This window comes from Quercus lobata, chromosome 2, assembly GCF_001633185.2.
Source record: "Quercus lobata isolate SW786 chromosome 2, ValleyOak3.0 Primary Assembly, whole genome shotgun sequence".
NCBI lineage: Eukaryota > Viridiplantae > Streptophyta > Magnoliopsida > Fagales > Fagaceae > Quercus > Quercus lobata.
In genome coordinates, this window is record NC_044905.1 from 37,006,909 (window position 1) to 37,019,372 (window position 12,464).

Here is a 12,464-nt window from a genome sequence, read left to right on the forward strand (position 1 = left end):
GCCAAAATGCTAGATCTAAAAAACTTACATACCAATTGTGGATGGTATTAGACAGAAAATTTTCCCAGAGGTTTGAATGGGAAAATTAAAAAACATATATATAAAAAACAAAATAATAAATAAAAAAATAAAAAAAAAAAGAGGAGAAAAGAAAAACAAATGAATGTTGTCCTTACAGTTCTTAAAATCTAGGTAGCTTAAGCTACTTATGCAAATAAATTGTATAGAGTCCTAAAAGAGGAAATAAGCAAGATTTTTTTTTTTTTTTTTTAAAGAAGAAAATAAGCAAGAATTAGTAATCAATAACAAACCCCAAAAAAGAACAACATGATAAAAAATAAAAAACAAAATTTGAATTAGAATGCTCTTAGGGGTGTTTTATATGCTTCTTCTTTTTTCTTTAAAGGAAAGACCCTAGGCTTAACATCATCCAACCATTTGTCAAAATTATGCACTCCCTCATCTTGTGCCATATCAATCGATTTGCCTCTCAATCCACTACAAGAAAAACAAGTAATTGCGGCGGGTGCGAAAACGGCCGCTATATGTCGCCTATTGCGGCGCATTTTCGGCTCGCCGTAATACATGAGATCTATTGCGGCGTTTTTTGTGACTGCCGCTATAGGTAGGGTTTTTTGCGGTGTTCAACAACGGTGGGACATAAAACTGCCGCAATAGACCTGTTTTAGCGACAGTAATTGAGATATAGCAGCGCACCATAAACTCGCCGCAATAGGGATCCGTTTTGTGGCGCCTTTTCTTAGTTATAGCGGTGGGTTGGATTGCCACAATAGACCTTTTAAATTTCCTGCCCCAAATTTTTTCTCTATTTTTTCCGCCTTCCCACTTAAAGATCAAACAGTAAATTACACCCGATTGGCACGAAAATTGGCATACATGTTAAGAACATATAGAACATGTAATCTAACGGTTGGATTTTCAAAATATGAATTCAATAATAAGTTATTGGTTGGTGTAACATTTTTTAGAGTTACATGAAGTGTAACTTGAACCCAATCCTATATTTCTTAATTCAATGTGAATTTTGACAAATCTACTGTTAGATTACATTATCTTCATATGGTTTTTATGCTTACAAAATTTCAAGATGATCAAAGATTAATAGCCATGTCATCAATCAATTGTTTAAATTTAAGTTTTTGTTTTTTAAAATAACGCATAAAAGATGAGTTTAAAGATCAATTGGTAAATTACATCCGATTGGCATGAAAATTGACATGCACATTAAGAACATAAAGAAAATGTCATCCAATGGTTGGATTTTCAAAATATGAATTCAAAAATAAATTATTGGTTGGTGTAATATTTTTTAGAGTTACATCAAGTGTAACTTGAACCCAACCCTATATTTCTTAATTCAATGTGAATTTTGACAAATTTACCATTAGATTACATTATATTCATATATTTTTCATACTTACAAAATTTCAAGGTGATCAAAGATTAATAGCCATGTCATCAATCAATTGTTTAAATTCAAGTTTTTGTAGTTTAAAATAATGCATAAAAGATGAGTTTGAAGATCAAATGGTAAATTACATCCGATTGGCATGAAAATTGGCATGCATATTAAGAACATATATAAAATTTGATCCAATGGTTGGATTTTCAAAATATGAATTCAACAATAAGCTATTGGTTGGTGTAACATTTTTTTAGAGTTACATCAAGTGTAACTTGAACCCAACCCTATATTTCTTAATTCGATGTGAATTTTGACAAATCTACCGTTAGATTACATTATCTTCATATATTTTTCATGCTTACAAAATTTCAAGGTAATCAAAGATTAATAGCCACGTCATCAATCAATTGTTTAAATTCAAGTTTTTGTAGTTTAAAATAATACATAAAAGATGAGTTTGAAGATCAAATGGTAAATTACATCCGATTGGCATAAAAATTGGCATGTATGTTAATAACATATAGAAAATGTGATCCAATGGTTGGATTTTCAAAATATGAATTCAACAATAAGTTATTGGTTGGTGTAACATTTTTTAGAGTTACATCAAGTGTAACTTGAACTCAACCTTATATTTCTTAATTCGATGTGAATTTTGACAAATCTACCGTTAGATTATATTATCTTCATATATTTTTCATGCTTACAAAATTTCAAGGTAATCAAAGATTAATAGCCATGTCATCAATCAGTTGTTTAAATTCAAATTTTTGTAGTTTAAAATAATGCATAAAAGATAAGTTTGAAGATCAAATGGTAAATTACATCCGATTGGCACGAAAATTGGCATGCATGTTAAGAACATATATAAAATGTGATCCAATGGTTGGATTTTCAAAATATGAATTCGAAAATAAGTTACTGGTTGGTGTAACATTTTGTAGAGTTACATCAAGTGTAACTTGAACCCAACCCTATATTTCTTAATTCGATATGAATTTTGACAAATATACCGTTAGATTACATTATCTTCATATATTTTTCATGCTTACAAAATTTCAAGGCGATCAAAGATTAATAGCCATGTCATCAATCAATTGTTTAAATTCAAGTTTTTGTAGTTTAAAATAACGCATAAAAGATGAGTTTTAAGATCAAATGGTAAATTACACCCGATTGGTATTAAAATTAGCATACATGTTAAGAACATATAGAACATATAATCCTACAGTTGGATTTTCAAAATATGAATTCAACAATAAGTTATTGGTTGGTGTAACATTTTTTAGAGTTATATCAAGTGTAACTTGAAGCCATCTCTATATTTCTTAGTTCGATGTGAATTTTGACAAATCTACTGTTAGATTGCATTATTTTCATATATTTTTCATGCCTACAAAATTTCAAAGTGATCAAAAATTAATAGCCATGTCATCAATCAATTGTTTTAATTCAAATTTTTGTAGTTTAAAATTATGCATAAAAGATGAGTTTAAAGATCCAATGGTAAATTACACCCGATTGACATGAAAATTGGCATGCATATTAAGAACATATAGAACGTGTAATCCAATGGTTAGATTTTCAAAATATGAATTCAACAATAAGTTATTGGTTGGTGTAACATTTTTTAGAGATACATCAAGTGTAACTTGAACCCAACCCTAATTTGTGAATACAAGGGTATTAGAAATAACTATACATTAATTTTGTCTATTTAAAAAAAAAAAAAAAAAAAAAAACTATGTGTATAAGCGAATCTTTCTCTCTCTCTATATGCACCTATACATATATGTGTATAAGCGAATCTGGTAGTGTCGGTGATTGTGGATGCGATAGTTCCTCTGTTTGATCGTTTCCTATACTGATCAGATCTATGGTAAAAATTTTATGCGCTTTTTTTTTTTTTTTTCAATTTTTGAATCGAAATCTAAGGTATTCATAGATCTGTTTTCAATTGACATCAATAACGTGTTTAATTTTGTGCGATATAGGCTGAAGGTTTCATCGGCACTTTCTTCAATTACAACACCTCATTGGGACTGCCATATCGGGCTTTGGTAGATATCAACTTCATCAATTTCTCTATCCAGAATAAAGTGAGTGATTAGTAGTTTTATTCCATTTTATTTTAAATGGGTTTGGTTCATAAAAATGCATAATTTGAGAGAAACTTTTATTGTTCATGACTTACTAAATGTGTGTAATTACCAATTGAGAAGGGAAAAAAAAATATAAGAATGAGATAGAAATCCTTATTCAATTCTAGAGCTTGTTCTCTTCCCATTAATGCATTGAAGGATATGTTTTGGAAGCATGGATAAAAATAATAACTTTATGTATTTTGACTTGGTAACTTTGCATTATAATCCTAACTTATGCAATTTCTTTCATTGTTGTGTAGCTGGACTTGGAGAAGGGAATGATGGACTGCCTATATGCAAAATGTGAGTTTAGAATCACTGGTTTCTTCAATTTAATGTGAATATTAATTTGCTGCAAGAATTGTTGTGCCGTGTTGATGAGGTATCCTAAGTTCAACATAGTTGTTAATGTGGTTTTATAACAAGCATTGAGTGCCATGTATCATTGGCAAACACTTAAATATGTGTTGGTTGCTTAATGATATTTATCAAAATATTACTCTTGGTTGTGTGGATGTCCATGAGAATGCTTAAGGAATAAAATGAGGATCTTTTTTTAAATTATGATTTTATTGAATCCACCTACCTTGTGGATTGAAGGCACTCCTTGTATCACGCAATGTGTGATGGCACTCCTTCTGTGTACAAATGACCACATCTTTTCTTTTGTTAATTTTATGATGATGGTTATAGACAATTTTATGTGGTTATGTATTTAATAATATATTTCTATGTTAATATAATGTTAGTTCTAAGACAATTGTGGTGTTATCTGGTTAAATTTGTGGTATTGTCTTATTGGAGCTAAAATTATTATAGGATTATTTGTAATAGAAATGTGGTTTTAAAACCCAGTAGAAAAAGAAAAAAAAAAGACCTATAGCGGCGGGCAAAAACCGCTGCTAAAGGTGCACATTTTATGTTTTAAATGATTCCCTATAGCGGCGCTTATCGCCTGCCACTAAAGGTTAAAACATATAGCAGCGCTTCTACCTGCCACTATAAGTGCAATTAGTCTGTTTTTATTGATTGCCTATAGCGGCGTAGTCTGCCCGCCGCTAAAGGTAGACACCAATAGCGGCGTACATGACCCGCCGCCAAAAGTCAATGCCACTAATTCTAAACATGTATGGCGGCGGTTGTATGCCCGCCGCAATAAACCTTCACCCGCCACTAAAAGGTACATATATAGCGGCGCTTTTTGCGATCGCCGCAATCAACCTATAGCGGCACTGCAACACTGACGGGATAGCCCGCCGCAATAGTACCCGTCGCTATAGGTCAAATGTACCTTTAGCGGTGCTTTTTTGGGCTTTAGTGGCGCTTCTAGCCCGCCACAATAGCCCGTTTTTCTTGTAGTGATCTACCTTCCACCAAGGCATCAATACCACCCAAACGATCAATGTTTGACATTTCATGATCATGAGTATTTTCCAATACACAAGGCTCTCCATGCTCGTACCACTTATTGTGATTGCATAATCCCACGTAGAAGCAAATGAATATGCACAATAAGAGGAGTTTGTCAGTTCAACACCAAATATTGCCATTGCAAAATGAAGAAACGGCATCACCCCATCAATATATTGTTGACTTAGCCTATCATAAGGTGTCTTGCCTAGTGACATCCAACTCTTATCCATGTTTGATCACACATGTAAGGTAAAGGTCAAGTTGTCAAGATAATGGCATGTCATTTTGGTTGTATAAGTCTTACTGTCACCGTTAGTCCTCCTTAACGACAACTCTTTTAACGAAATGTAGGAAGGACTAATGGAAACAACAAATGTTAATTTATTGGACAAAAATGACAAAAATAAAACTTACAAGACCAAAATGACAATTGATCAAACTTAAAGGGTGTAATTTGTATTTTTGCCTTAATTTACAACATGCAATTGTAATAATGAAACTTAGTTAAAACTAGCATTGCAATTTTCATTATTACTTTCTTTTAACTTCAAAACCATATGAATCTTTCCTGTTAAGTGTTATGATGTATTACATCATGTAAATTAAGGAATTAAAAATAAATAAATAAACAACTCTCCAAATATTGTAAAAGACCATCTTATACTCCATGCAACCCAACCACTTGCTCCAATTCAAACAACCACCAAAATCATATCTCAAATCAAACAAAAAGATTTGTTAGGTTCTAAATATTTAAGGTTAAATATTTAGATTTTTATTTTTATGTATGTTGGCAAACCGAGATCAAAACATGTCTAGATTATGTATTAGACATTGCTCATGATAGTACAAATCAGGATTCAAGAACTTATAAGCTACAGAAAGGAGAAGTTAATTTTTGTGAGGTTCAACTAATCGAAATTAAGTTTCGACTGATCCAAAATCATTATCAGGATTTTTTCTACAGAATTCTATTTCAGTCCAAACACTACAAAAACATTTAGGGTTTTAAGTGAAACACTTCTTGGTATAAAATGATAACCCTAACTACGTTTTAGAGGTTCTTGGAAGTCTTGTGAGTTACTCCTATGAGATCTGAGAGGTTCTGTATCTTCTAACTCAACAAGCATCTGCTGAATCAAGAAATCTACAATCAAGAATTGGTGGAACCAAGTTGCTGCAAAATATCAACTATTGACGGTGATCTGAAACCTTTGAGTGGGAGCTCAAAGTCAAAACAGGGAGTGTTTAGCAAATCCAAAATAGAAGAGTCGTTAGAGTTGGAGTTGCACATGGTCGTGTTAGTAAGTTCTACTTGAGGTAGTTTTAGATTTAGGGTTAAATCTATTGTAATCTTCCATTTTATCATAGAATTTGTTTACCTTGAGAATAGTTAGGTCAAATCATCTCCAGGTTTTTACCTTGAAACGGTTGGTTTCATTGGTTTTCCGAGGTAATCATATCATTGTCTTATTTATTTTTCCGCACTGCATGATATGATTTATTACTGTTTAACCTAGATCTCATTATTAACCTAAGTAACTACTTGACTAATTCAGTAGGTTAAATAATCTGTTTTTAATGGGTCTAAACAAATAAACAAGATTCATTATTATGATATAACACAACATACAAATATGATATAACACAACATAAACATCAACCACTTGCTCCAATTCAAACAATCCCACAATCATATCTCAAATCAAATAAAAAGATTCATTATTACTGATGATGCCGAAAAAATCACCAATAGGTCACACAACACTCGAGACTCAAAGTAGGCCTGCACAACAAAATAATAGAATACCTCAGAGAGCACCAGTGTGGTGCCAGCCAAATACCCTCCGAAGGTCAAGTTAGAATTATTCTCACAACTCTAGAGTGCTAGAGAGGGTAAATTATGCGTACCTTAACTTGTGAGGGTATTGGGGCTTTTATAGTAGTAGATGGTCGGCTACTCCTCCTTGGCGTGGAAGTCTTTTCCTTATAGAACTCTACTTGAATATTTCCGAGCGTGGTGAGCAAGGTCTTTCCTTGTAGAGGAGATCTTCCTTTGGTGTGCGTATCTTCTAGAATCCCCTTTGTGCTAGAATTTCGATTTTGGGGCCCTAGGGTGATTCAGGCGAAAGCAGCAAAGACTCTACATCCAGGGCCTTTACTGTATCTCCCAGCGATAGGTTTTGGCGAGTGTTGGGCTAGTTCCCTGTTGGCCCATGGACCCGGATCCGTCAGGCCCATCAAGCCATATTTTATCCTCTTCAGTTGCCCCCTTCACCCTATGGGCCCTTCATATACGAACAAAAGGACCCATGGGGTGACGGTCACAAATTCAAGGCATGACGGTTAGTCTTTTAAAGGGTTGACGGGGTAAAACCAAAGAGTTAATTAGAACCAAAGATTTGACGGTGCAACTATAAAGGAATGACGGAGTCATGCCAGGTAGGGTGACGGTGCGAACGCAGAAACCGTCAACCATGCCAACTACTAACAGGCTGCAGGGAAGTCATTATGAGGAATGCCACGCGTCACCCTTTGATTGGGTTTTATCTTGGATCGAAGCGTTGCTTCGGCTTCCGTGCACCTCTCCTATAAATAACAGAGATTTCCTTCTCATTTCTCCTATTTTTAGCTAGAATTCACTTGTCAGAGCGCTCCCGTCATACCTGTCAAAGACCAACTCGTCTAGTTGCTCCATCCGTCAACGTCGTACCTCCTTTGTTCACTCACAAGATTGGTATGTGCTTTCTTTCCATAAATCCAACAGATATACTTTTACCCCATTTTGTTTTAATTCATCTTTCCAAACTCTACACACCCATCATAAATATCTAGATCCGTCAGAGTCTTAGGTTTTGTCGTTCCGTGTAGGAAATGTCTAGTGCGTCTAGTAATCAATCAGTTGTCCGTGACGGGTTAGATTACGAGGAAGTATATCCGTCTGGACATAAAGACCAAGAAAGTCTAGACGAGGATAGGAGTCCGTCTGCCTCCTCTTTGTCCTCAACATATGAGGACGCGTAGGTGGTTGAACAAGAAGAGGGCTTCGATGATGGTGAGGAACAGATAGTAAGATCCGTCATTGGTGCTGATGGGCGTAGGGAGTTCGTCATGCTACCAGAGTGGACAGTGAATAACTATATGTCCATTATCAAGGAAAATCACTTCAAAACGTTTAGAGATAACTACCAAATTCCAGATAGCATTCACATCCGTCTGCCCTATAATTCCAAGAAATGCTATTATGACGGGGTAGAGGGTGTCGGAGTGTATGAGCAGATGTTGAAGGCAGGACTTAGGTCTCCATTGAGTTCCCTTCACCGTGAGCTCCTCCAATACATGGGACTATCCGTCAACCAAATTTCCCCCAACGCCTGGAGGGTCTTCATAGCAATGGAGGTCCTGTACGGCGCCACAACCGACGGTGCCAAGAGGCTGACGGTGAGGGAGTTCCTTCATTGCCACCGTCCGGATGAAATTGATAGGTCCAAGGGGATATATAGCATTGTTCCCAGGAGTCCGTTGTTGAAAGTTATTTACGACACGCCAGACTCGAATAGGGATTGGAAGAGCCGTTACTTCTTCCTGGAGGGTGACGGTTGGATGTGTCACCCAGGGGACACAGATCATATGTCCATCGACACGACTTGGGGTATATTACACCCGTCTAGTATGAACCCGTCCTAGTATGTTAAGAATTTTTAACCGTTCATTTCTTATCGTTTTTGACCATTTTAACCGTTCTTCCTCTTTTGCAGTTAGACGACGCCCCCAAGTGGATATTAAGGAGTTTGCCTTCCTTGAAAATTATTTTTCAAAGACCGAGCCGGAGGAAAGGACTTGGGCGAAACTGGTAACACTTAAAACCATTCATTGGTATTGCGACGGACCAGAGCCAACGCCAGCAGCTGTCAAGTACGAGGAGAAGATTCGAAGACGTAAGTCCGTCGTCGTTACTATTACACGGTCCGTCTTTATTTTGGTAACTAACATTGTCCGTCTACTTTTTTTTTTTTTTCTATAGAAATGGACGACGCCAAGAGGAGAGCTTTGATCCGGTCTAAGGCCACAAAGAAGAAAGAAACAGGTGACGTAGCTCCCCTTGGGACGGGCCCAAGTAATCCGTCTGTCAAAAGGAAACCACAGTCCAAAGGGGACCATCCAGCTAAGAAGGCCAAAGTATCCTTGGAGCCCGTCGTAGGGCTTATGGCTAAGGCTGCGAAGACGAATACTCCAACCAAAGATGGGGTCGGCAAGGGTCTCATGAAGGGGCCGTCAACGGGTCAAGAGAAGCCGCCTGTCCTCCTTCGGGAGGATTCTAAACACGCCTTGGAGCAGATTTCCTCCATTATGTCGTCGGAGGACTATGAGGACCTGGGGAATCATTCGACGGAGGCCATGGGGGAGACGGTCCTTTTCGCAATCACTTAGGTAACTTTACCCGTCTCCTTTATCCCCGTTCATTACTTTGGCTTTCAGTCTAAGTCCCACATTTCGTCATTATCATTTTTTTTTTTAGGCAATGGTTATGATGAAAGGGTTGATGGGGCGATGTCTTGGCCATGAGACGGCCCTGGAGTGTGTACGGGCGAAAGCAGAGCAAACGGAGGACGAGCTGAACCAATTGCGAAATTGGAAGCCCAAGATGGAGAAAAAGCTTGAACTTTCAGAGAAGGCGAGAAAAAGCCTTGAGAAGGTGACGGAGGAGGCAAAAAGGACCCTTGAGGGTAAGGACAAAGAGATACAAGACCTGAAGGATGAGGTCCGTCAGGCTAAGGATGTCGCAGTACGTGAGTACCATGATTCTGACGCCCTGATTTCTGAGCTAAGAGACTCCTTCCTTCAGGGCTTCGATGATGCCATCCGTCAAGTCAAGAAGGCTTACCCCGACTTGGACGTTTCAAAAATCAAGGTTGAGGATCCACCTAAGACATCCGTCATGCCTGCTGCTTCAGACGATACTGACGACCTCTTTGCTGGTGACGATGTTATTGGCGACGGGGAGTCAGCATAAGCCAAAAATGCACAAGTACAGCCCAAGGTGGAGACGGCCCCTTAATCCGTCGTCAATGAGGCTCAAGTTCAGCAGTTGCCCTAGATAGTTTCTCCCTTTTTTTTTAATGTATTTGGAGAACAATTTTCGTCTGTTGTGGACGTTATGTAAATATTTCCCTTTAAGGGCTTAACATTATTCAGTTTTGTTGTTTTTGTCGAATGCATCCGTTCACTCCGTTTTACATGCTGAGTGTTTTAATTTTTGGATTTTTAATTTTGCACTTGAATTCTGTTATTGTGGACCTTGTTTGTACCCGTCTCCTTATTGGGTTTCGTTTTCTTCAGATTCATCATGTTTGTGGATGTTTATCCGTCCACTTTATCAGAAGAATTATCCGTCCTTTTTGGGCGACCCGTCCTCTTTGTGGAACAGTTCAGTGCCCGTCCATTTTGGACTTCAAATTTTCGTCCTCTTGGGATGATCCGTCCATTTTATGGACTTGTTCTGTGTCCGTCCATTTTGGACTTCAAATTTTCATCCTCTTAGGATGATCCGTCCACTTTGTGGACTTGTTCTGTGTTCGTCCATCTTGGACTTCAAATTTTCATCCTCTTGGGATGATCCGTCCACTTTGTGGACTTGTTTTGTATCCGTCCATTTTGGACTTCAAATTTTCATCCTCTTGGGGTGATCCGTCCACTTTGTGGACTTGTTTTGTATCCGTCCATTTTGGACTTCAAATTTTCATCCTCTTGGGATGATCCTCCATTTTGGACTCCAAATTTTCATCCTCTTTGGATGATCCGTCCACTTTGTGGACTTGTTTTGTATCCGTCCATTTTAGACTTCAAATTTTCATCCTTTTGGGATGATTCGTCCACTTTGTGGACTTGTTTTGTATCCGTCCATTTTCGACTTCAAATTTTCATCCTCTTTGGATGATCCGTCCACTTTGTGGACTTGTTTTGTATCCGTCCATTTTAGACTTCAAATTTTCATCCTCTTGGGATGATCCGTCCACTTTGTGGACTTGTTTTGTAACATACCTATTTATAATAAAAAATCCATGTGGAAAATCAAAGTTGTATCCGAATATTCTTCTTAAAAGAAAATGCGTTTGTAGGGAAAAGTACTTGCCCCCTTGGGCTTAAAAAGGCACAAAAAGATTGTAGCAAAAATAGTTAAAGAAAAACTAATAATTGTAGCTAAAGGTTTAAATAAACTGGGCAATTGGGATCGTTGCTGTTCGCTGATTACTACTACTAGTAGTACTTTCTCATGTGTTCGGCGTTCCATAGATGTGGCAGCCTCTGTCCGTCTAACGTCTCTAGGTGGTAAGTGTCTTTCCTCTGCCACGACGTAACTCAGTAGGGTCCTTCCCAATTGGGGCCGAGCTTCCCTTGGGTAGGGTCTCTAGCGGTGCCTATGACCTTTCTAAGTACGAGATCTCCAACTTGGAAGTCTTTGTGTCGGACTCGAGAGTTGTAGTGTTTGGCCATGCGTCCTGCTATCTAGCGAGCCTTTGTTCTGCCGCCATCCTGATCTCGTCTACTAGGTCCAGCTGTAGCCGCATTGCCTCGTCATTCTTGCTCTCGTTGCACCCTGTAGCTCGTGAGCCCAACTTTGGCCGGGATGACCGCTTCGCTCCAGTATGTAAGTCGGAATGATGTCGCTCCTGTGGGTGTCCTTGCTGTCGTCCTGTATGCCCATAGTATGCTTGGCAATTCTTCAGGCCATATACCCTTTGCCCCCTCGAGCTAAGTCTTGACAATCTTGAGCAAGGATCGGTTCGTGACTTCAACTTGGCCCTTAGCCTGAGGATGGGCGGGGGAGGAGTAGTGGTTCTTTATTCCTAGCTGTGAGAAAAAATCCCTGAAGTAGTCATTGTCGAATTGCCTCCCGTTATCCGAGACAAGGACTCTAGGAATACCAAACCTGCATATGATGCACCTCCAGACAAAACTTCGTATGTTCTTCTCCGTAATGGTGGCCAAAACTTCTGCTTCTACCCATTTTGTAAAGTAGTCAATACCCACTACCAGGAACTTCAGCTGTCGTATCATTATAGGGAAATGTCCCATAATGTCTAGTCCCCACTGAGTAAACAGCCATGGGGCCGTCATCGGGGTCAGTTCTTCAGTTGGTTATCTGATAATATTGCTGAATCTTTGGCATTTGTCACAGGTTTTAACATAAGCCTCGGCATCCTTCTACATGGTTGGCCAGTAATACCCAGCTCGTACAAGCTTGTGTACCAACGACCTTGACCCAGAATGGTTTCCGCAGATTCCCTCGTGTACCTCCCTCATGACGTAGTCTGCTTCTTCGATACCCAAGCATCTCAGATATGGACGGGAGAAGCCTCTTTTGTACAGGACGTCTTTTATCAAGACGAACCTTGCCGCCTGGACCTTTAGCTTCCTTGCTGCCTCCTTCCCGTTTGGTAAGACCCCGTTTTTTAAGTATGAAACTAACAGTGTGGACC

The 12,464-nt window shown here is 38.2% G+C and overlaps 1 long non-coding RNA gene across 1 annotated transcript; it reads left to right on the forward strand.

Moving 5' to 3' along the window:
- The first annotated feature begins 3,420 nt into the window (after window positions 1-3,420).
- Window positions 3,421-4,135, forward strand: LOC115978162. Its single transcript, XR_004088655.1, has 2 exons — window positions 3,421-3,525; window positions 3,831-4,135. It is a non-coding gene; the product is annotated as an uncharacterized LOC115978162 (long non-coding RNA).
- The last annotated feature ends 8,329 nt before the right edge of the window (window positions 4,136-12,464 follow it).